Genomic DNA, 26,940 nt, shown 5'->3' on the forward strand with positions numbered 1-26,940 from the left:
TAGAGTGTCACCCCCTTTGAAGAGGGGGCTTTCCAGTCTTTAGCGATCTCAGACGATACGAAAGAGAGGTTGGACAGGCTAGTTATGTAGTTGTGTTTTCATGTTTTGAATGTTGTATTGTAGTAGGCCTAACCCTCACCAATTATTCTGGTGATGGAGAGAGACACCAGACAAGACACAGAGACAGCAACAGACGACACAGAGAAAGTGATGGAGAGAGGCAGAGGAGGGGAGTGTACAGTAGACTGTATTACTTATAGCTGCTATAGGGGTTCTAATTACTGCACTGTTTGTGAGTCGGTGTGTGTGTGTGTGTGTGTGTGTGTGTGTGTGTGTGTGTGTGTGTGTGTGTGTGTGTGTGTGTGTGTGTGTGTGTGTGTGTGTTTGTGTGTGTGTGTGTGTGTGTGTGTGTGTGAGTGTGGTGTGTGTGTGTGTGTGTGTGTGTGTGTGTGTGTGTGTGTGTGTGTGTGTGTGTGTGTGTGTGTGTGTGTGTGTGTGTGTGTGTGTGTGTGAGAGGGTGTTTTGGTACTGTAGGATTCTTTAATCAATGTGGCTCATTGGACAGGTCAGAGTCTCAACACAATTGAAAATTTACCATCAATAAAACACCAAATGCTGTAATTTCTTGTGGAAGAATGGTGTCACATCCCTCCAATAGACTTCCAGACAGTTGTAGAATGTTTGCCAAGGCTCATTGTAAGAGCTGTAAAGAGAGAGGGATTCGGAGAGAGAACAGGCAGAACCTGATATGTAAATGAGCAGAGCAAACGAAAGTAACTTTCGACGACCGAATGATCATTCAGACTCTGTTTCTATTGAGAGATAAAAGGTAAGACGACGATTGTCATGTGTATTAATATAGTTGATGATATTGTTGTGTGTATTAATATAGTTGATGATATTGTTGTGTGTATTAATATAGTTGATGGTATTGTTATGTGTATTCATATAGTTGATGGTATTGTTATGTGTATTAATATAGTTGATGATATTGTAATGTGTATTAATATAGTTGATGATATTGTTGTGTGTATTCATATAGTTGATGGTATTGTTATGTGTATTCATATAGTTGATGATATTGTTGTGTGTATTAATATAGTTGATGATATTGTTGTGTGTATTAATATAGTTAATGATATTGTTATGTGTATTAATATAGTTAGTTAGTTAGTTAGTTAGTTAGTTAGTTTCAGGAAGGTGCAACCATGGTGATAGGAGAGACAGGAGGAAGACTAAGGGAAAGGGATAACAAACCAGGGTCACCATACTACTGGCTGACCCTGTACAACAACACATTACACTGCACCTATCATACTACTGTCTGACCCTGTACAACAACACATTACACTGCACCTATCATACTACTGTCTGACCCTGTACAACAACACATTACACTGCACCTATCATACTACTGTCTGACCCTGTACAACAACACATTACACTGCACCTATCATACTACTGTCTGACCCTGTACAACAACACATTACACTGCACCTATCATACTACTGTCTGACCCTGTACAACAACACATTACACTGCACCTATCATACTACTGTCTGACCCTGTACAACAACACATTACACTGCACCTATCATACTACTGTCTGACCCTGTACAACAACACATTACACTGCACCTATCATACTACTGTCTGACCCTGTACAACAACACATTACACTGCACCTATCATACTACTGTCTGACCCTGTACAACAACACATTACACTGCACCTATCATACTACTGTCTGACCCTGTACAACAACACATTACACTGCACCTATCATACTACTGTCTGACCCTGTACAACAACACATTACACTGCACCTATCATACTACTGTCTGACCCTGTACAACAACACATTACACTGCACCTATCATACTACTGTCTGACCCTGTACAACAACACATTACACTGCACCTATCATACTACTGTCTGACCCTGTACAACAACACATTACACTGCACCTATCATACTACTGTCTGACCCTGTACAACAACACATTACACTGCACCTATCATACTACTGTCTGACCCTGTACAACAACACATTACACTGCACCTATCATACTACTGTCTGACCCTGTACAACAACACATTACACTGCACCTATCATACTACTGTCTGACCCTGTACAACAACACATTACACTGCACCTATCATACTACTGTCTGACCCTGTACAACAACACATTACACTGCACCTATCATACTACTGTCTGACCCTGTACAACAACACATTACACTGCACCTATCATACTACTGTCTGACCCTGTACAACAACACATTACACTGCACCTATCATACTACTGTCTGACCCTGTATAACAACACATTACACTGCACCTATCATACTACTGTCTGACCCTGTACAACAACACATTACACTGCACCTATCATACTACTGTCTGACCCTGTATAACAACACATTACACTGCACCTATCATACTACTGTCTGACCCTGTACAACAACACATTACACTGCACCTATCATACTACTGTCTGACCCTGTACAACAACACATTACACTGCACCTATCATACTACTGTCTGACCCTGTACAACAACACATTACACTGCACCTATCATACTACTGTCTGACCCTGTACAACAACACATTACACTGCACCTATCATACTACTGTCTGACCCTGTATAACAACACATTACACTGCACCTATCATACTACTATGGCTGACCCTGTACAACAACACATTACACTGCACCTATCATACTACTATGGCTGACCCTGTACAACAACACATTACACTGCACCTATCATACTACTGTCTGACCCTGTACAACAACACATTACACTGCACCTATCATACTACTGTCTGACCCTGTACAACAACACATTACACTGCACCTATCATACTACTGTCTGACCCTGTACAACAACACATTACACTGCACCTATCATACTACTGTCTGACCCTGTACAACAACACATTACACTGCACCTATCATACTACTATGGCTGACCCTGTATAACAACACCTATCATACTACTATGGCTGACCCTGTATAACAACACATTTCACTGCACCTATCATACTACTGTCTGACCCTGTACAACAACACATTACACTGCACCTATCATACTACTATGGCTGACCCTGTAAAACAACACATTACACTGCACCAATCCGCTGTCTGTGACAATAAAACATTTTAAAAGCAAGCTAACATAGAAAATGACAGCATTGATTTTTTTTTAAATATAACAACAGTTAATTTAACAATGCTGGTTATAAATCTTGTTGACATTCATCCAAGGACAGCTTGACTTGCATTACATTCTCACTGCAGAAAAATATTCTCATGAAATCACATGATTTCTAGTTAGAGAAAAGGATTCCTGTTAACACGGCCTGCTACAAGCAGGAAACAAGTTGTGGACCAACCAGAAATGTAACATATCTGTTTGACAGTAACCCTGGATGATGAATGTGTGAACTATCTTGTCATCTTTTTGGGTAACCACAATGGAACATTCTAGTCTTTAAGGACATGAACTGGCAGAACAGGTTTCAGCAACGTATGGAGTCATTGTTTTCAGGAAGGTGTACCCATGGCCAGTGGTGTAAAGAACTTCAGTAAAAATATTATAAAGTACTACATAAGTTGTTTTTTGGGGGGTATCTGTACTTTACTTTTGAATTTATATTTTTGCTAATTTTACATCACTACATTCCCAAAGAAAATAATGTACTTTTTAATCTATACATTTTACCTGATACCCAAAAGTACTCGTTACATTTTGAATGCTTAGACAGGACAGGAAAATGGTCTAATTCACTTATCAAGACAACACATGGTCATCTCTACTGCCTCTGATCTGGCGGAGTCAGGAAACACAAATGCATCTTTTGTAATTACATCTTCGTTTTGGTATGTGCCCCCTATCCATACATTTTAAAAAACAAGATAATGGTGACACCTGCTTTGCTTAATAGAAGGAATTTGAAACGATTTATACTTTTAATTTTACTTTTCATACTTGAGTATATTTAGATCCAAATATTTTTTGACTTTTACTCAGGTATGACAATTGGGTACTTTTTCTACAACTGTCTATGATGATCGGAGAGACAGGAGGCAGACTAAGAGCAAGGACAGCCACCTGAACTACTGCCCTAGAAATACAAGGAGCAGTCTACACAAACAGCCACCTGAACTACTGCCCTAGAAAAGACAAGGAGCAGTCTACACAAACAGCCACCTGAACTACTGCCCTAGAAAAGACAAGGAGCAGTCTACACAAACAGCCACCTGAACTACTGCCCTAGAAAAGACAAGGAGCAGTCTACACAAACAGCCACCTGAACTACTGCCCTAGAAAAGACAAGGAGCAGTCTACACAAACAGCCACCTGAACTACTGCCCTAGAAAAGACAAGGAGCAGTCTACACAAACAGTGAATCTGAGAAAAATGGTTTCAAGTTTGTTTTTTAGTCCATGCATAACAACCATGACCACTGATCTGACCTATGACCCCTAAAACGCAAAAGAAAAGTGTAACATCTAGAAATCTGAATGTGTTTATCCAGCTTTCTAGTTGTTTTTCTGTTTGATGGAACTAGTTGAGAGTTCTGTGTTATTTCTTATTTTATGTACCTTTATTTAACCAGGTAGGCCAGTTGAGAACAAGTTCTCATTTATAACTGCGACCTGGCCAAGATAAAGCAAAGCAGTGTGACACAAACAACACAGAGTTACACATGGGATAAATGTCACGTCCTGACCAGTAAAAGGGGTTATTTGTTATTGTAGTTTGGTCTGGGCGTGGCAGGGGGGTGTTTGTTTTGTGTGTTTCGAGGTTTTGATGTATGTTCTATATTTTCTATTTCTATGTTTATTCTAGGTTTCTCTTTCTATGTTGTGTTTTTTCAATGACCTCCAATTAGAGGAAGCTGGTGGTTGTTGTCTCTAATTGGAGGCCATATTTAGTGTGTTCATTTTCACTTGTGTTTGTGGGTGGTTGTTTCCGGTTTAGTCTGTGCACCTTACTGGACTGTTATCGTCGTTATTTTGTTTGAGTCTGTTTACCTTCAATAAATACGAAGATGAGCAATATACCCGCTGCATATTGGTCCGATGATTTCTCCTCTTCAGACGATGAAGTTTATGAAAATTAACAAACGTACAGTCAATAACACAATAGAAAAGTCTATATACAGTGTGTGCAAATGTAGTAAGATTAGGGAGGTAAGGCAATAAATAGGCCAGAGTGGAGAAATAATTACAATTTAGCAATTAAACACTGGAGTGATAGATGTGCAGAAGATGAATGTGCAAGTAGAGATACTGGGGTGCAAAGGATAAAGGAAATTACAAAATGGGGATGAGGTAGTTGGTTGGGCAATGTACAGATGGGCTATGTACAGGTGCAATGATCGGTAAGCTGCTCTGATAGCTGATGCTTAAAGTTAATGAGGGAGATATAAGACTCCAGCTTCAGTGATTTTTGCAGTTCGTTCCAGTCATTGGCAGCAGGGAACTGGAAGGAAAGGTGGACAAATGAGGAATTGGCTTTGGGGGTGACCAGTGAAATATACCTGCTGGAGTGCATGCTACGAGTGGGTGCTGCTATGGTGACCAGTGAGCTGAGATAAGGCAGGGCTTTACCTAGCAAAGGCTTATAGATGACCTGGAGCCAGTGGGTTTGGCGATGAATATGAAGTGAGGGCCAGCCAACGAGAGCATACAGGTCGCAGTGATGGGTAGTATATTGCGCTTTGGTGACAAAACGGATGGCACTGTGATAGACTGCATCCAATTTGCTGAGTAGAGTGTTGGAGGCTATTTTGTAAATGACATCGCCGAAGTCAAGGATCGGTAGGATAGTCAGTTTTACAAGGGTATGTTTGGCAGCATGAGTGAAGGAGGCTTTGTTGTGAAATAGGACGCCGATTCTAGATTTAATTTTGGATTGGAGATGCTTAATGTGAGTCTGTAAGGAGAGTTTACAGTCTAACCAGACACCTAGGTATTTATAGTTGTCCACATATTCTAAGTCAGAACTGTCCAGAGTAGTGATGCTGGACAGGAGGGCAGGTGCAGGCAGCGATCGGTTGAAGAGCATGCATTTAGTTTTACTTGCATTTAAGAGCAGTTGGAGGCCTCAGAAGGAGAGATGTATGGCATTGAAGCTCGTCTGGAGGGTTGTTAATACAGTGTCCAAAGAAGGGCCAGAAGTATACAGAATGGTGTCGTCTGCGTAGAGGTGGATCAGAGAATCACCAGCAGCAAGAGCAACATCATTGATGTATACAGAGAAAAGAGTCGGCCCGAGAATTGAATTGAACCCTGTGGCACCCCCATAGAGACTGCCAGAGGTCCGGACAACAGGCCCTCCGATTTGACACACTGAACTCTATCTGAGAAGTAGTTGGTGAACCAGGCGAGGCAGTAATTTGAGAAACCAAGGCTGTTGAGTCTGCTGATAAGAATACGGTGATTGACAGAGTCGAAAGCCTTGGCCAGGTCGATGAAGACGGCTGCACAGTATTGTCTTTTATCAATGGCGGTTATGATATCGTTGAGGACCTTGAGCGTGGCTGAGGTGCACCCATGATCAGCTCTGAAACCAGATTGCATAGCGGAGAAGGTACGGTGGAATTCTAGATGGTCGGTGATCTGTTTATTAACTTGGCTTTCGAAGACTTTAGAAAGGCAGGGTAGGATACATATAGGTCTATAACAGTTTGGGTCTAGAGTGTCACCCCCTTTGAAGAGGGGGCTTTCCAGTCTTTAGCGATCTCAGACGATATGAAAGAGAGGTTGGACAGGCTAGTTATGTAGTTGTGTTTTCATGTTTTGAATGTTGTATTGTAGTAGGCCTAACCCTCACCAATTATTCTGGTGATGGAGAGAGACACCAGACAAGACATAGAGACAGCAACAGACGACACAGAGAAAGTGATGGAGAGAGGCAGAGGAGGGGAGTGTACAGTAGACTGTATTACTTATAGCTGCTATAGGGGTTCTAATTACTGCACTGTTTGTGAGTCGGTGTGTGTGTGTGTGTGTGTGTGTGTGTGTGTGTGTGTGTGTGTGTGTGTGTGTGTGTGTGTGTGTGTGTGTGTGTGTGTGTGTGTGTGTGTGTGTGTGTGTGTGTGTGTGTGTGAGTGAGAGGGTGTTTTGGTACTGTAGGATTCTTTAATCAATGTGGCTCATTGGACAGGTCAGAGTCTCAACACAATTGAAAACTTACCATCAATTAAACACCAAATGATGTAATTTATTGTGGAAGAATGGTGTCACATCCCTCCAATAGACTTCCAGACAGTTGTAGAATGTTTGCCAAGGCTCATTGTAAGAGCTGTAAAGAGAGAGGGACTCGGAGAGAGAACAGGCAGAACCTGATATGTAAATGAGCAGAGCAAACGAATGTAACTTTCAACGACCGAATGATCATTCAGACTCTGTTTCTATTGAGAGATAAAAGGTAAGACGACGATTGTTGTGTGTATTCATATAGTTGGTGATATTGTTGTGTGTATTCATATAGTTGATGATATTGTTATGTGTATTCATATAGTTGATGGTATTGTTGTGTATATTAATATAGTTGATGATATTGTTATGTGTATTAATATAGTTGATGATATTGTTGTGTGTATTAATATAGTTGATGGTATTGTTGTGTGTATTAATATAGTTGATGATATTGTTATGTGTATTAATATAGTTGATGATATTGTTGTGTGTATTAATATAGTTGATGATATTGTTGTGTGTATTAATATAGTTGATGGTATTGTTATGTGTATTAATATAGTTAATTATGTTTTTGGTGGACAGTTTTATAATAGTCCTATTCTCCATAAAATGTATTTGATATAAATTAGATGCGTGGGGTGAATTCGTTCTGTGCCCATCTGTGTGCCCCAGGGTGATCGCTCCTACACTATCTACAATCTAAAAGGGTTCTTTGCTGTCCCCATAGGAGAACCCTTTGTAGAATCCTTTTTTTGGTACTAGGTAGAACACTTTTGGGTTCCGTGAAGAACCCTTTCCACAGAGGGTTTTACATGGAAGCCAGACGGGTTCTACCTGGAACCCAAAAGCGTTCTCCTATGGGGACGGCCGGAGGACCCGTTTGGAACCCTTTATTCTAAGAGTGTACTGTATCATAGGTCTATAGACTTGTCTTCTCAAAACAGGCTTAAAACACAACTAGCAACAAACAAACATTTTCTCTTTATAATCTACAGTTAACTCTTTTCACTCAGGAAGGTATGTTGTGTGAAAGAGAGACAAATAAATAATGTTCGAGAGACTAACAACAACTTACACTTCCTCAAAACAGTTTGTGGTATTCATTAGTGCCCACCGTAGCAAAACGTTTGGCAACAGAAACCGTTTAGGTCACATTGTACAGCGTTTAGAGTAAACGGTTCATGTTTTATTTAACATCTTAAAACTGTTGGCTGTGGAGTAAACTAATGAATACAACCCAGGTTGTCGCCTACGACTCGGCATGTTGATACCTGCCTCTTGCTGAAACCTGAACGTAGCCTGAGGGGTATACTATGATACAGGCTTGATATACTGGTTTTCTAAAGCTAGCCAGCTTCAGTTAGCTTCACATTCCAGCTCAGGCCTCACCCATCAGAATATACAGAACAGAACAGAAAAAAATCACAATGAAGTTTCAAGGTGAGAATCCTGCCAGGGATTATTGTAAAGTGTGTAGATAAATTAAATGTAATGTTAGTATAGTGAATGACAGTAAAACACTCCTAACGGTCTACTACTACTGAGACAGGTTGGTGTAATGTTAGTATAGTGAATGACAGTAAAACACTCCTAACAGTCTACTACTACTGAGACAGGTTGGTGTAATGTTAGTATAGTGAATGACAGTAAAACACTCCTAACAGTCTACTACTACTGAGACAGGTTGGTGTCAGTTTAATCAGACAAAATGGAGCTGACTGGATGTGGTCAAGTCAAATTCAATATATCAATATTCAGATACTATAGTTCAGGTGCGACCTGGGTTCACTTCCCTGCCCAGCTGTTTGCTACATTGGTGTCAGAAGTGGTATGGTGTCTGTGAGGTCATCAGAATGGACCGGATGTGTGAGGGGTCTGAGTAGCTGAAGCACGGGACTAATTAACACTGATACTGGGTTAACCCTATTGATACTGATACTGGGTTAACACTATTAATACTGATACTGGGTTAACCCTATTAATACTGATACTGGGTTAACCCTATTAATACTGATACTGGGTTAACCCTATTGATACTGATACTGGGTTAACCCTATTGATACTGATACTGGGTTAACACTATTAATACTGATGCTGGGTTAACCCTATTGATACTGATACTGGGTTAACACTATTGATACTGATACTGGGTTAACACTATTAATACTGATACTGGGTTAACACTATTGATACTGATACTGGGTTAACACTATTAACACTGATACTGGGTTAACCCTATTGATACTGATACTGGGTTAACCCTATTAATACTGATACTGGGTTAACCCTATTGATACTGATACTGGGTTAACCCTATTGATACTGATACTGGGTTAACACTATTGATACTGGGTTAACACTATTGATACTGATACTGGGTTAACCCTATTTATACTGATACTGGGTTAACACTATTGATACTGATACTGGGTTAACACTATTGATACTGATACTGGGTTAACCCTATTGATACTGATACTGGGTTAACCCTATTGATACTGATACTGGGTTAACACTATTAATACTGATACTGGGTTAACACTATTGATACTGATACTGGGTTAACAATATTAATACTGATACTGGGTTAATCTTACTTGGGGCGGCAGGTAGCTGCGCTCCAACGCTCTAGAGCGTTGGATTAGTAACCGAAAGGCTGCAAGATCAAATCCCTGAGCTGACAAGGTAAAAATCGGTTGTTTACCCCTGAACAAGGCAGTTAACCCACTGTTCCTAAGCCATCATTGAAAATAAGAATTTGTTCTTAACCGACTTGCCTAGTAAAATAAATAAATAAATACTGGGTTAACCCTATTTGTGCGATGCATAGGGTGTTTTCCTTGTTCACCAGCGACCTGGGTTCACTGCCCTGCACCACTGTTTGCTACAATATTAATATCATAGACTATCTGTTAAACGAAGAGACACCACAATATGAGTGAAAGGATTTCAGGATAATATCAGTGAGTGTTGATTTAGAGTTGTCTTCTGGGTTCATCCTTGTAGCTGCCTTTATCAACAGGGTGAAATGTAACAAATGACATCAGAGTTGGGAGGTAACCAGGTCCCTGTTTAAATCACCATGACAACCATGTCATTATTTCTCCAGAGCAGCAAGGGAATCTAGAGACTCAACCTTTGTAGAATCACAATCACCTTTATTCACCAAGTACATTTGCACGTACATATGTAGGATCTTAATTTGAGCCAGTTTACTACAGCAGGAAAATATTCCTGCAGCAACAAGAAATGTGAATTATCATGGGGATTATAATTAATGGACATTTTTGTAGGGGTTGATACTTAAGTCTGATATCTCTAAGTGGAAATTACAAACTTCAGAAGCCTTTTTAATCCTCAAATACACTACAAGTTTTACATTTCCTGCATTGCAGGAACGTTCTTCTGCAGTAGGGAGTGATCAAAATAAGATCCTACATCTGTACACATAATTTTACATGGTGAATAACATACAGCTGGCAGGTTTTACGCTTTTTCGATAGTACACCGATCTCTGGTAAGACAAGGGGTGGCGGTTTATGTATATTTGTATGTATGTGTATATAGCCTCAACTATTGTTATTTTACTGCTGCTGTTTAATTTTTGTTACTTTTTATGTCTATTTTTTTCTTATGTGTTTTTTATTTAACACCTATTTTTCTTAAAACTTGTTGGTTAAGAGCTTGTAAGTAAGCATTTCACTGTAAGGTCTACAACTGTGGTATTCGGTGCATGTGGCAAATAAAATGTAAATAAATAAAATGTGAATATATTTGATAGACAACATTTAGAGGCAGAATACAGACAGAAGAGTTATAACATTATACACAGCTAGATAGAGTGAGCATAGAACTATATGAGAATACATTTTTATTTTATTTTATTTAACCTTTATTTAACTAGGCAAGTCAGTTAAGAACAAATTCTTATTTACAATGATGGCCCAGGGGCGAAAATCTGATATCAACTTTGGAGGGGACAATTACATTACATTTTCTCAAGAGCAATTCCTGAGGGGGACACCAAAAGTAGTGCTGTAACACATAGCCTACGTTTAATATGGTAAATGTATATTGAGGAACCAAAGAAATAAGGTGTTTGCCGTACTCCTAACTACCGGTACCCAAAACTACACAACTAATCACAACAGCAATACCATTGCCTTTAACACATCTTAGTTCAGTCACCAGTTTAAGTTGAGAGTGGGGGTATCCATGGCATTTTCCAATTATGTTCCTATTTTACAAGTAAAAAAAATTGAGAACCTTTCATAATGTTGCCAAACAAAGACTCAACAAACTTACCTGAGACTCCCTGTCTCTGCCAGTCTGTCCCTGCATATCTGTCCCCAACTCTGCTGTCTGTGTGCCATCTGTTGCCTGCTCTGCCTAATGACATCATTGTGAAACATTTCCATTAGAATTTCATTTCTTTCTTATGAACATTTTATCAACTAGTCTTTGAGATATTAGGCTACGAGGGTTCTTACTTTGCGTTTTGGTGTACTGAAAAATACTCTGATGTCCGTCTTTTTTCTGCCATTTTTCTGCCATTTTTCTACCTGGTTGGCTACACACACACAGTATGTAGGTTATTTACAGTAGGAGATGGGCTTCTATCATCTTATCTTCTATCATTCTATATGGGCTTCGATCTAAAAGGTAGCTAGCAAATGTGAAACGGATTGCAGTGACAAGAGTTGACAGCTGTATGAGTTCACCATTTACACAACATATGCTGCAACCTTTTGTAATTTTAATCGTTTGTTTCATATTGGCTGGCTTCTAACAATAGCTGAATTTGCAAAGCTAGCGAGCACCAATTCAGTGGTGTTTGCTATAATCTTTGCTACCCAGGTTAAATAAAGGTGAAATAAAATATATTAATAAAAGTTCCCTTGCGACAATTTAGCTTTTGCAACGAGACCATTAAATATATTTAAAACAATGGTAGAAGAGAGTGAAGTTCTGTTCAGTTTATCGCTAACCTTATCACAGGGACTTTGAAGCACTAACTTACATGCATGCTGATCTTGGAATAAATTGACGATAGCAAAGATTCCATCTTTGACGACGCCACATACATGGAATAGGTACTAGCTAGCTTAATAGTTAATATTTGCGCGCTAGCTCTGCATATTCAGCTAGTGTGTGTGCGCGATTGACTGGATTAACCTCACGTCAGTTACGTGTATTGAGTGCCTTTCAGACAGTAGATACGACCTCTACGTTACCTCGCAAGCTAAGGAACTGGCAGTGGATCAAACCATTGTGAGGCAAAGGGTGGGGGGGGTCGCAATCTTTTGAAACTTAAGAACAAGCTATTAAGTGTCTATAATCAGCACAATTGCTTTCATTGCATATTATTAATATTATTTAAATTACATAGTTATGTTTCAGTGATATATTGGGGGGGACAAATCATATTTTTCCCAGGATGGGGGGGTTGTGTCCCCCCCGTCCCCCCTGGCATTTCCGCCCCTGTGATGGCCTACCGGGGAACAGTGGGTAACCTGCCTTGTTCAGGGGCAGAACAACCGAATTTTACCTTGTCAGCTTGGAGATTCGATGCAGCAACATTTCAGTTACTAGCCCAATACTCTAACAACTAGGCTACCTGCCACCCCCATTAAAAGTGTGTGGTTGTTAACAAGTGTTAAAAAAAACTGTACATATAGGCATACAACTACAATTAAAACATATATATTAATAAAGACACTGTATATTCATAACGCTAGCAAAACTTATTTTAGATTGTTGTTGCAAAGGCTTCTGTTAATTTCACCCAAAAATGTGGGTCTTTTCTCATGAAGTCAAAATAAAATCTGCTACAATAATTTTTGTAAATATTTGCAGGTATTGAGTGTGAGATTTTGTTGCCTGAGATGTCTGTCTGTTTAGTGCTGCATGCTTGATATTGCTGACCCCTTATTGGGAGGTGGCTTACTAGTTTGTATATTGTACTGATTCATATGGATACCTGTCCATACATTGGCTGTAAAAGTGTATAAAAACAGAAAAGCATATAACTGTAGCTATGTGGTCTTTACTTGAGTGTGTTTCAGCAGGGTGAGGTCAGAGAGATGCTTCCAAGTCACTGTTTTTCTGAACTCATAAAATCCTTTACACAATCTGATGGGATGGATGTTCAACCCCATTAAAATGACCATAAGGTCAATATAGAACCTTTAAGTTAAGACCTCACAGATCTGTTCATGGCAAAGCAGTTCAATGAATGATACTAATTGATTCTGTGACAGTATTCATAAAGAGTAGGACAGCTGATCTAGGATCAGTTAAGTATTTTAGATCATAATGTATTAGATTACATGGAGTGGGGGACCTGATCCTAGATCATAATGAATCAGATTACATGGAGAGGGGGAACCTGATCCTAGATCATAATGAATCAGATTACATGGAGAGGAGGGACCTTATCCTAGATCATAATGAATCAGATTACATGGAGAGGGGGGGACCTGATCCTAGATCATAATGAATCAGATTACATGGAGAGGGAGGACCTGATCCTAGATCATAATGAATCAGATTACATGGAGAGGGGGGGACCTGATCCTAGATCATAATGAATCAGATTACATGGAGAGGGGGGACCTGATCCTGATTCAGCACTCCTCCTTTGAGACACTGCCTTTATGATTAAGGAATGCTGTTGTAAAGTGTAGTTACAGCAGGTGTTTACTGCCATCTAGTGGAAGATACCAATAAAACACTTTATTTTCAGGGTGGGGAGACGCCTGATTGAAACCGAAAGTAAAGTTGTTCTTTTGTTCAGGATCCATTTTGAGACGACAGAGCAGAAAACACTACATGGAGATTATTGAAAAATAAAGTAAGTATTTCTGAACAATAATCTATTCTAATCGACAGAGTAAGAGAATGAATACTAGGAATGAGATATTACTAGTTAGAACTGCTACTTGAGCTGAGTTGCTGACAGACAGCAGTTTTCAAAGTGGAAACTAATCAGTAGGTCTACATGTTATCAGTAAAACGTCTGGTAAAGATGGTGGAGGAGCTTTTACATTATATGGTTTTATGTTTATCTCAGGGTTTCTCAATCCTTTTGTTCTGACCAGCACTTACAGACCTGATTCAACTAATCATTAAATATTTTAAAACAGTTTAATATTTGAGGCATACAAATGAACATTCTCAAATGAAAACCTTTTGGGTTTGTAGGCCTGTTTACAATTATTAAAGGCCTACTAGAATTCATATTTGATGAAAAAAACACAGCTAAACCTGGTTTCTAGTAAATTATATGTTTATCTAAAATAATGTAAAAGAGATGTCTTGAAGAAGGACTATAATATAAAAACTGAAGCATGATTCAGTACAATGTCATGAGTTACTGCTGTCACATGCAACTGACTGTTAGCCCCACCCGCTGGATACTGTTGTTATATAACTATTGTTATATAAATGGGTGGTGACGTGTTTGACTATGATTGGTGTTAAAACAATTCTAATTAAATTATTAAATGAAATCATACTCTACCTTAACCACAATGTATTTAAAAATGCATTTTGTTTGTTATGAAAAAGAATGCTCTTAAACATTTGCATTTAAAGTATAACTTTTAATGTATATAAACAAAGTGCATATAAATCTAACCATTCAAAATAAATACAACCTGAACAACATAATAGAATATTGCATCATATCAAAGAAAAATAAATAACAATTTGCCAAACTGCAGCATCCCACAATTTGAAATAAATGTAAAACATAAGGATGCTATTACACATGTGCATTTAAAGTATAACTTTTTAATGTATATAAACAAAGTGCATATAAATCTAACCATTGAAAATGAATACAACCTGAACAACATAATAATAGAATATTTAACCATATCAAAGAAAAATAAATAACAATATGCAAAACTGCAGCATCCCAAAACATTAAACTGGTCCCTCTTTTCTCTCTCTTCTTTATTACCATGTTATAACCAGCAGCACACAGCAATGCTGACCAGATTTTGCTTTTATGAGAGATTTGCATTCAGAAATGCAAGCTGCCTCACTTTCGAGGGGCTGATGCGGTTTCTTCTCTCAGTAATTATTTGTCCTGTTTTCGAGAAGACCCTCTCAGAGGGAACGGATGTGGCCACTATGCGGAGTCTCCCTGTCATGACTTTAGTAAGCCGTGGGCAGACAGAGGCCTTGTTCTTCCACCAGCTCAGAGGATCTGCAGATCTTTGGAGGAGGGGCTCCTCCAAATAGGATCGGACCTCCATTATGGCATCTGCTGAGAGATTCCTTCGTGCTGCATCCCCAGTTGCTCTCTCGTCAAACAGCATCCAAACAGCAGACGTTTGTGACACTACTGCTGGTGCTGTCCCTCCATCTGATCCCTCTTCTTCCTGATGCCCTGGTGCCTGAGCCAGCTGACTGCTGGGGCTGTCCCTCCATCTGATCCCTCTTCTTCCTGATGCCCTGGTGCCTGAGCCAGCTGACTGCTGGGGCTGTCCCTCCATCTGATCCCTCTTCTTCCTGATGCCCTGGTGCCTGAGCCAGCTGACTGCTGGGGCTGTCCCTCCCTGCTGAGGAGGTTATTCTTTGAAGAGCCTCATCAATCGCTATGGCATCACTGAAGGCTAACTACTTAAACCTGGGGTCAAGTGCAGCGGTTTCTGATAGCACGTGATTATATTCCATTCTGTGGAACTTTCTGTCCATTGATGAACATAGGGTGTCCATCAACTCGGTCACATTAAATTTGCTTCTCTCTGGCGTCTGGCTGTGATTCGCTGCAGACCCTTACACAGGAGTATCATTGTTGAGGTGGTCACATAGCTGAAAAGAGAGAACAGTAACTTATTAGTTCAGCTTCATGTTTAGTCTACTGATACTACATTCTCATCTACTGCTCATATACATATATAATACTGGATTAAATAATGATGCAGTAATAACTGCTTACTGTACCTCACTCCACTGATCTCCACAGTGACCTGCTCCAGGACTGCACACCTCCTCCACCACCTCCCATTCCTCTTGGGTCAGAGCATCAACAGGTGCATTGACAATGCCCAGGGTAGAGATGATGGCATCCTTTGACTCAAGAAACCGCTTCAACATATAAAATGTTGAATTCCACCTTGTAGTGCAGTCTTGTTTAGGCCTCAGCTCATGCATCCCCATCTGGCGTTGTGTAGACTTTAGTTTTTCAGCACCTACTGTGCTCCTGTGGAAGTATTCCACAGCTGCTTTCACTTTGTCCACAGTAGGCTTCATCACCTTCAGAGCATCTCTTACAATCAGGTTGATTGTATGGGCAAGACATGGATGATGGATCAATTTATTAAACATTTTCATGGCTTTGGTTATGTTAGCTGCATTGTCGCTAACACAACAGACCACTTTTCCATCTACTTGTCCTTCTCTGGCCACTCTCAACAGTTCCTCTGCCAAGTTCTCTGGGTGTGTCTGTCGCTGAACTCAAAGCAGTCCAGAAGACAGCTAGACATCGAAAAAATCTTCAATGAAGTGACATGTACCCGACATGTAAGAAGTGGTTACCCTTGATGTCCAGCAGTCAGTGGTAAGGAAAACTGCAGTAGCTTTTTAGACTCTTTTCCACACTGAAGCCTGTGTGCTCTCGTACATTTGTGGAAAAGTGATTTTGAAAGGGTTTTCCTGCTTGGAATTGTGTACATTGGATTTACATTATTGCTATAATTTCTAAAACCTCCACAATCTAAAATGGCTGGAAATCGGTGGCAATCATTTTAGCCAATGCAATATCAATGTGGCCTTGTTTTGCTAAAGACATAGACTTTGGAATAAACTGGTCCATAGAAGACTGCGTTGCTGTGGGTCATGGAGTAGGTCTACTGGACAGAGTGGATACATCTCCACCACTATCACTAGCAGGTCTACTGGACTGAGTGGATACATCTCCACCACTATCACTAGCAGGTCTACTGGACTGAGTGGATACATCTCCACCACTATCACTAGCAGGTCTACTGGACTGAGTGGATACATCTCCACCACTATCACTAGCAGGTCTACTGGACTGAGTGGATACATCTCCACCACTATCACTAGCAGGTCTACTGGACTGAGTGGATACATCTCCACCACTATCACTAGCAGGTCTACTGGACTGAGTGGATACATCTCCACCACTATCACTAGCAGGTCTACTGGACTGAGTGGATACATCTCCACCACTATCACTAGCAGGCCTACTGGACTGAGTGGATACATCTCCACCACTATCACTAGCAGGCCTACTGGACTGAGTGGATACATCTCCACCACTATCACTAGCAGGCCAACTGGACTGAGTGGATACATCTCCACCACTATCACTAGCAGGTCTACTGGACTGACTGGACACATCTCCACCACTATCACTAGCAGGTCTACTGGACTGACTGGACACATCTCCACCACTATCACGAGCAGGTCTACTGGACTGACTGGACACATCTCCACCACTATCACTAGCAGGTCTACTGGACTGAGTGGATACATCTCCACCACTATCACTAGCAGGTCTACTGGACTGAGTGGATACATCTCCACCACTATCACTAGCAGGTCTACTGGACTGAGTGGATACATCCCCACCACTATCACTAGCAGGTCTACTGGACTGAGTGGATACATCCCCACCACTATCACTAGCAGGTCTACTGGACTGAGTGGATACATCTCCACCACTATCACTAGCAGGTCTACTGGACTGAGTGGATACATCTCCACCACTATCACTAGCAGGTCTACTGGACTGAGTGGATACATCTCCACCACTATCACTAGCAGGTCTACTGGACTGAGTGGATACATATCCACCACTATCACTAGCAGGCCTACTGGACTGAGTGGATACATCTCCATGTGTGGAGGTACTGGCTCCACCACTATCACTAGCAGGTCTACTGGACTGAGTGGATACATCTCCACCACTATCACTAGCAGGCCTACTGGACTGAGTGGATACATCTCCACGTGTGGAGGTACTGGCTCCACCACTATCACTAGCAGGTCTACTGGACTGAGTGGATACATCTCCACCACTATCACTAGCAGGCCTACTGGACTGAGTGGATACATGTCCATGTGTGGAGGTACTGGCTCCACCACTATCACTAGCAGGTCTACTGGACTGACTGGACACATCTCCACCACTATCACTAGCAGGTCTACTGGACTGAGTGGATACATCTCCATGTGTGGAGGTACTGGCTCCACCACTATCACTAGCAGGTCTACTGGACTGACTGGACACATCTCCACCACTATCATTAACAGGTCTACTGGACTGAGTGGATACATCTCCATGTGTGGAGGTACTGGCTCCACCACTATCACTAGCAGGTCTACTGGACTGAGTGGATACATCCCCACCACTATCACTAGCAGGTCTACTGGACTGAGTGGTTACATCCCCACCACTATCACTAGCAGGTCTACTGGACTGAGTGGATACATCTCCACCACTATCACTAGCAGGTCTACTGGACTGAGTGGATACATCTCCACCACTATCACTAGCAGGTCTACTGGACTGAGTGGATACATCTCCACCACTATCACTAGCAGGTCTACTGGACTGAGTGGATACATCTCCACCACTATCACTAGCAGGTCTACTGGACTGAGTGGATACATCTCCACCACTATCACTAGCAGGCCTACTGGACTGAGTGGATACATCTCCATGTGTGGAGGTACTGGCTCCACCACTATCACTAGCAGGTCTACTGGACTGAGTGGATACATCTCCACCACTATCACTAGCAGGCCTACTGGACTGAGTGGATACATCTCCACGTGTGGAGGTACTGGCTCCACCACTATCACTAGCAGGTCTACTGGACTGAGTGGATACATCTCCACCACTATCACTAGCAGGCCTACTGGACTGAGTGGATACATGTCCATGTGTGGAGGTACTGGCTCCACCACTATCACTAGCAGGTCTACTGGACTGACTGGACACATCTCCACCACTATCACTAGCAGGTCTACTGGACTGAGTGGATACATCTCCATGTGTGGAGGTACTGGCTCCACCACTATCACTAGCAGGTCTACTGGACTGACTGGACACATCTCCACCACTATCATTAACAGGTCTACTGGACTGAGTGGATACATCCCCACCACTATCACTAGCAGGTCTACTGGACTGAGTGGTTACATCCCCACCACTATCACTAGCAGGTCTACTGGACTGAGTGGATACATCTCCACCACTATCACTAGCAGGTCTACTGGACTGAGTGGATACATCTCCACCACTATCACTAGCAGGTCTACTGGACTGAGTGGATACATCTCCACCACTATCACTAGCAGGTCTACTGGACTGAGTGGATACATCTCCACCACTATCACTAGCAGGTCTACTGGACTGAGTGGATACATCTCCACCACTATCACTAGCAGGCCTACTGGACTGAGTGGATACATCTCCATGTGTGGAGGTACTGGCTCCACCACTATCACTAGCAGGTCTACTGGACTGAGTGGATACATCTCCACGTGTGGAGGTGCTGACTCCACCACTATCACTAGCAGGCCCGCTGACCTGATCCTAGATCATAATGAATCAGATTACATGGATAGGAGGACCTGATCCTAGATCATAATGAATCAGGTTACATGGAGAGGGGGGACCTGATCCTAGATCATAATGAATCAGATTACATGGAGAGGAGGGGCCTGATCCTAGATCATAATGAATCAGATTATATGGAGAGGAGGACCTGATCCTATATCATAATGAATCAGATTACATAGAGAGGAGGACCTGATCCTAGATTATAATGAATCAGATTACATGGAGAGGGGGACCTGATCCTAGATCATAATGAATCAGATTACATGGAGAGGAGGGGACCTGATCCTAGATCATAATGAATCAGATTACATGGAGAGAGGAGGACCTGATCCTAGATCATAATGAATCAGATTACATGGAGAGGAGGGACCTGATCCTAGATCACAATGAATCAGATTACATGGAGAGGGGGGGACCTGATCCTAGATCATAATGAATCAGATTACATGGAAAGGGGGGACCTGATCCTAGATCATAATGAATCAGATTACATGGAGAGGGGGGACCTGATCCTAGATCATAATGAATCAGATTACATGGAGAGGGGGGACCTGATCCTAGATCATAATGAATCAGATTACATGGAGAGGGGGGACCTGATCCTAGATCATAATGAATCAGATTACATGGAGAGGGGTGACATGATCCTAGATCATAATGAATCAGATTACATGGAGAGGGGGGACCTGATCCTAGATCATAATGAATCAGATTACATGGAGAGGGGTGACATGATCCTAGATCATAATGAATCAGATTACATGGAGAGGGGGGACCTGATCCTAGATCATAATGAATCAGATTACATGGAGAGGGGGACCTGATCCTAGATCATAATGAATCAGATTACATGGAGAGGGGGACCTGATCCTAGATCATAATGAATCAGATTACATGGAGAGGAGGACCTGATCCTAGATCATAATGAATCAGATTACATGGAGAGGAGGACCTGATCCTAGATCATAATGAATCAGATTACATGGAGAGGAGGACCTGATCCTAGATCATAATGAATCAGATTACATGGAGAGGAGGGACCTGATCCTAGATCATAATGAATCAGATTACATGGAGAGGGGGGGACCTGATCCTAGATCATAATGAATCAGGTTACATGGAGAGGAGGACCTGATCCTAGATCACAATGAATCAGATTACATGGAGAGGTGGGACCTGATCCTAGATCATAATGAATCAGATTACATGGAGAGGGGGACCTGATCCTGATTCAGCACTCCTCCTTTGAGACACTGCCTTTATGAATAAGGAATGCTGTTGTAAAGTGTAGTTACAGCAGGTGTTTACTGCCATCTAGTGGAAGATACCAATAAAACACTTTATTATCAGGGTGGGGAGACGCCTGAGTGCAGGATCCATGGTGAGATGACAAAAGAGGAAACACACTATATGGAGAGAAGTACAAATAAAGTATTTCTGAACAATAAAGGACATAGTAAGATAATGAATACCTGGAATGACATATTATTACTAGTTAGTAGAGGCTCTTCTGTCATCATTATTTACCCATACACCGGTGACGTCAGAAGGGACGTGATTTCCTCATATGAAAGTGAAAGTAACTGTGTAGTCTACACCGTTACAAAATGACTGTAGAAAATGTAGCGCACATTTCTCTGCAACATTAGAAGTAGGATAAATGTGTTGATTTGAAGGACAGACGTACAGACTCTGGTAAGTCTTGGCTACATATAACTATTATAAAGTTAGGTCGTAGTCAGACATTCAATAGACAGAGTAGGCTTGAGATATGATTCTTTATCATGCTGACCAACCTGGGCCCGTTTTCCACGATGGAATTTAGGCTTAACGCTGGAAACGCATAAGAAGTGGTAAACGATAATTAACAAAATACAAAGTTGAGTAAACGCTATTTTACAAATAAAAAGGTGCTTAAGCGCGTTTACGTGGGTTTACCCTCCACTACATCCCCGTTGATGTGGTGTGCAGCGTAGAGTGTATAGTCATTTAGTCTCTATAGACCAGGTGGCCAGTTGGTGAGAAACTGTTCAGATGGGGTGGTTTAGACCACTGCACCACCCAGGAGGTGACTGAAAGTAAATATGTGATTTTGTACAGGATCCATTTTGAGATGACAGAGCAGAAAACACTATATGGACAATACTGACAAATAAAGTAAGTATTTATGAACAATAATTCATTCTAAATGACAGAGTATGTGAATGAATACCTGGAATGAGATATTACTAGTTAGAAGAACTGTTGAGCTGACTTGCTGACAGCAGTTTTCAAAGTGGAAACTAATCAGTAGGTCTACATGTTATCAGTAAAACGTCTGGTAAAGATGGTGGAGGAGCTTTTACATTATATGGTTTTATGTTTATCTCAGGGTTTCTCATCCTTTGGTTCTTATCCAGCACGTACACACCTTACAGGGGAAAAACACAACTAAACCTGATTTCGAGTAAATTATAAGTTTAGCTAAAATAATGTAAGAGAGATGTCTTGAAGAAGGACTATAACATTTTTTAATCAAGATTCAGAACAGTGTCACGTTACTGCTGTCTCATGTAACTGACTGTTAGCTCCACCCTCTGGTTACTGTTGTTATGTGAAGGGTGACACCTTGACTACAGTTGAAACTGACTGTTAGCCCCACCCTCTGGTTACTGTTGTTATATGAAGGGTGACTCCTTGACTACAGTTGAAACTGACTGTTAGCTCCACCCTCTGGTTACTGTTGTTATATGAAGGGTGACTCCTTGACTACAGTTGAAACTGACTGTTAGCTCCACCCTCTGGTTACTGTTGTTATATGAAGGGTGACTCCTTGACTACAGTTGTAACTGACTGTTAGCTCCACCCTCTGGTTACTGTTGTTATATGAAGGGTGACACCTTGACTACAGTTGAAACTGACTGTTAGCTCCACCCTCTGGTTACTGTTGTTATGTGAAGGGTGACACCTTGACTACAGTTGAAACTGACTGTTAGCCCCACCCTCTGGTTACTGTTGTTATGTGAAGGGTGACACCTTGACTACAGTTGAAACTGACTGTTAGCTCCACCCTCTGGTTACTGTTGTTATATGAAGGGTGACACCTTGACTACAGTTGAAACTGACTGTTAGCTCCACCCTCTGGTTACTGTTGTTATATGAAGGGTGACTCCTTGACTACAGTTGTAACTGACTGTTAGCTCCACCCTCTGGTTACTGTTGTTATGTGAAGGGTGACACCTTGACTACAGTTGAAACTGACTGTTAGCTCCACCCTCTGGTTACTGTTGTTATATGAAGGGTGACTCCTTGACTACAGTTGAAACTGAATATAAGAAAGTATCTGTACAGGGTCATTTTGAGATGACAGAGCAGCTCATAGTTTAACCTCTAAACTGCAACTCAGTTTCCAAGTAAAGTGAGTATTTCAGGTTAATAATGTAGAATAAAGTAGAGGGAACATTTGGAATCCACTAAACTAGTGTCTAGGTGCTGCTGAGTCATTCCTACCATGTGGTGTCTTTTCTGTCCCCGGGAAAAATCAGTTCTTATTTAGTGTAAAATGTGGATTCAAAAAGGCTTTAAATATCAGGTGTCCTTTACCTTATAAACACCAAAATATGGATCCTGAAAGGGAATGTTATGCATTTTAACACTTTTTGTCAGAAGATGTAGGCGTTTTTGTCCCCAGGTGTTATTTATCAACTTCTACAATAAATATAAGCCATAAAATAACAAAATGTTAAACTGTTTCTTCATTATTTTATAGTCCTAGTTGAAGTCTCTTTCATCAATGACTTTTTTCATGATTATTGTATTTATCTATCCATAGGGGAAGCCTGGGCAACTGAAATGTCTGAGCTTTTTCAACAGTGTAACTATGAACATCTGTACCAAAACCAAATGAAGGGAGACATAGATATGATTAAAAAACAACTGTTGATCCAACATGAAAATAAAATGGGTGGAGGAGATGAATCATAAACCCAAATTGAGAACATTTAGTTTGATTCAGGGTGAATTGGTGTGTGAGAGATATATTATGTATAACAGGTAAGATCAGGGATATTGTCTCTGCGTATTGAAACAGGTAAGATCAGGGATATTGTCTCTGTGTATTGAAACAGGTAAGATCAGGGATATTGTCTCTGAGTATTGAAACAGGTCAGATCAGGGATATTGCCTCTGCGTATTGAAACAGGTAAGATCAGGGATATTGTCTCTGAGTATTGAAACAGGTTAGATCAGGAATATTTCCTCTGCGTATTGAAACAGGCCAGATCAGGGATATTGTCTCTGAGTATTGAAACAGGTCAGTATTGTGGTGAAATGGAAGAGGAAAGACTATGTAACTATTGTGACTTCAACGAAATAGAGAATGAAACTGATTTAATCCTCTATTTCCTTTTCTACCACGATATACGCTTGCTCTTATTCCAGAAAGACCACCAGATATACCCTGGCAGTATGTGGCTGAGTGATGAGGTGAAATTGAAATGTTTTTTTGTCCATTGTGTATTTCCGTTTGTGGAATATTTAGATAAATCCTGGAATATAAGAAAAATGTTTACCTATAATTAAATTGTAAAAATATTTAGCTTTTACGTGGTAAATGGTATGTGTGTATATAGATTGTGTATAGACTTGTCTCCCATATGAATCTTCTATGTGGTAAATGGTACGTGTGTATATAGATTGTGTATAGACTTGTCTCCCATATGAGTCTTCTATGTAGTAAATGGTATGTGTATATATAGATTGTGTATAGACTTGTCTCCCATATGAATCTTCTATGTGGTAAATGGTATGTGTATATATAGATTGTGTATGGACTTGTCTCCCATATGAATCTTCTATGTGGTAAATGGTATGTGTATATATAGATTGTGTATAGACTTGTCTCCCATATGACTCTTCTATGTGGTAAATGGTATGTGTGTATATAGATTGTGTATAGACTTGTCTCCCATATGAATCTTCTCTTTGTGTCAGACTGGGTTCAAATTCCTTCTGTTTATTTTTTTCTGTATTTATTTATCTGTATATGTTATGTATGTATATATATACAGTATGTACATTTAAGTCATTTAGCAGACGCTCTTATCCAGAGCGACTTACAAATTGGTGCATTCACCTTATGATATCCAGTGGAACAACCACTTTACAATAGTGCATCTAAATCTTTTAAGGGGGGGGGGGGGGGTTAGAAGGATTACTTTATCCTATCCTAGGTATTCCTTAAAGAGGTGGGGTTTCAGGTGTCTCCGGAAGGTGGTGATTGACTCCGCTGTCCTGGCGTCGTGAGGGAGCTTGTTCCACCATTGGGGTGCCAGAGCAGCGAACAGTTTAGACTGGGCTGAGCGGGAACTGTGCTTCCTCAGAGGTAGGGAGGCGAGCAGGCCAGAGGTGGATGAACGGAGTGCCCTTGTTTGGGTGTAGGGCCTGATCAGAGCCTGAAGGTACGGAGGTGCCGTTCCCCTCACAGCTCCGTAGGCAAGCACCATGGTCTTGTAGCGGATGCGAGCTTCGACTGGAAGCCAGTGGAGAGAGCGGAGGAGCGGGGTGACGTGAGAGAACTTGGGAAGGTTGAACACCAGACGGGCTGCGGCGTTCTGGATGAGTTGTAGGGGTTTAATGGCACAGGCAGGGAGCCCAGCCAACAGCGAGTTGCAGTAATCCAGACGGGAGATGACAAGTGCCTGGATTAGGACCTGCGCCACTTCCTGTGTGAGGCAGGGTCGTACTCTGCGAATGTTGTAGAGCATGAACCTACAGGATCGGGTCACCGCCTTGATGTTGGTGGAGAACGACAGGGTGTTGTCCAGGGTCACACCAAGGCTCTTAGCACTCTGGGAGGAGGACACAAGGGAGTTGTCAACCGTGATGGCGAGATCATGGAACGGGCAGTCCTTCCCCGGGAGGAAGAGCAGCTCCGTCTTGCCGAGGTTCAGCTTGAGGTGGTGATCCGTCATCCACACTGATATGTCTGCCAGACATGCAGAGATGCGATTCGCCACCTGATTGTCAGAAGGGGGAAAGGAGAAGATTAATTGTGTGTCATCTGCATAGCAATGATATGAGAGACCATGTGAGGATATGACAGAGCCAAGTGACTTGGTGTATAGCGAGAATAGGAGTGGGCCAAGAACAGAGCCCTGGGGGACACCAGTGGTGAGAGCACGTGGTGCGGAGACAGATTCTCGCCACGCCACCTGGTAGGAGCGACCTGTCAGGTAGGACGCAATCCAAGCGTGGGCGGCGCCGGAGATGCCCAGCTCGGAGAGGGTGGAGAGGAGGATCTGATGGTTCACGGTATCAAAGGCAGCAGATAGGTCTAGAAGGATGAGAGCAGAGGAGAGAGAGTTAGCTTTAGCAGTGCGGAGAGCCTCCGTGACACAGAGAAGAGCAGTCTCAGTTGAATGCCCAGTCTTGAAACCTGACTGATTAGGATCAAGAAGGTCATTCTGAGAGAGATAGCAAGAGAGCTGGCCAAGGACGGCGCGTTCAAGAGTTTTGGAGAGAAAAGAAAGAAGGGATACTGGTCTGTAGTTGTTGACATCGGAGGGATCGAGTGTAGGTTTTTTCAGAAGGGGTGCAACTCTCGCTCTCTTGAAGACGGAAGGGACGTAGCCAGCGGTCAAGGATGAGTTGATGAGCGAGGTGAGGAAGGGGAGAAGGTCTCCGGAAATGGTCTGGAGAAGAGAGGAGGGGATAGGGTCAAGTGGGCAGTTTGTTGGGCGGCCGGCCGTCACAAGACGCGAGATTTCATCTGGAGAGAGAGGGGAGAAAGAGGTCAAAGCACAGGGTAGGGCAGTGTGAGCAGGACCAGCGGTGTCGTTTGACTTAGCAAACGAGGATCGGATATCGTCAACCTTCTTTTCAAAGTGTACACTTTACACTTTACAGTGTGGGTATATATGTATATTATTTTACTGCTCTAGGGATATAATTATTGTTTGCATCACCTTATTTACTATTATGTATTGATTTTTACCTTATTTTTTTCACTATTCATGCGATGCCCAATGCAGAGAACACCGGAAGGAGAATTATCATTTAATTACCACAGTGAATTATTGTAATGTTTGTTTATGTGGCAATTAACCCCATAAGGGATGGGTTGCCAGTTGGT

At 41.6% G+C, this 26,940-nt stretch overlaps 2 long non-coding RNA genes across 3 annotated transcripts; both read left to right on the forward strand.

The window, feature by feature from the left end:
- The first annotated feature begins 758 nt into the window (after nucleotides 1–758).
- LOC123732125 (uncharacterized) lies at nucleotides 759–5,076 on the forward strand. Its single transcript, XR_006762980.2, has 2 exons — nucleotides 759–829; nucleotides 4,041–5,076. It is a non-coding gene; the product is annotated as an uncharacterized LOC123732125 (long non-coding RNA).
- Nucleotides 5,077–13,836: 8,760 nt separating this feature from the next.
- On the forward strand, nucleotides 13,837–24,974 carry LOC145875742 (uncharacterized). Of its 2 annotated transcripts, XR_014391320.1 has the most exons (4): nucleotides 13,837–14,075; nucleotides 16,652–16,793; nucleotides 21,930–21,986; nucleotides 23,641–24,553. It is a non-coding gene; the product is annotated as an uncharacterized LOC145875742 (long non-coding RNA). The 2 variants fall into 2 exon arrangements; XR_014391319.1 differs by lacking the exon at nucleotides 13,837–14,075 and having other exon boundaries at nucleotides 14,082–16,793; nucleotides 23,641–24,974.
- Nucleotides 24,975–26,940: the final 1,966 nt, after the last annotated feature.

Source organism: Salmo salar, unplaced genomic scaffold (genome assembly GCF_965601325.2).
Source record: "Salmo salar unplaced genomic scaffold, fSalSal1 ptg000332l, whole genome shotgun sequence".
Lineage (NCBI taxonomy): Eukaryota > Metazoa > Chordata > Actinopteri > Salmoniformes > Salmonidae > Salmo > Salmo salar.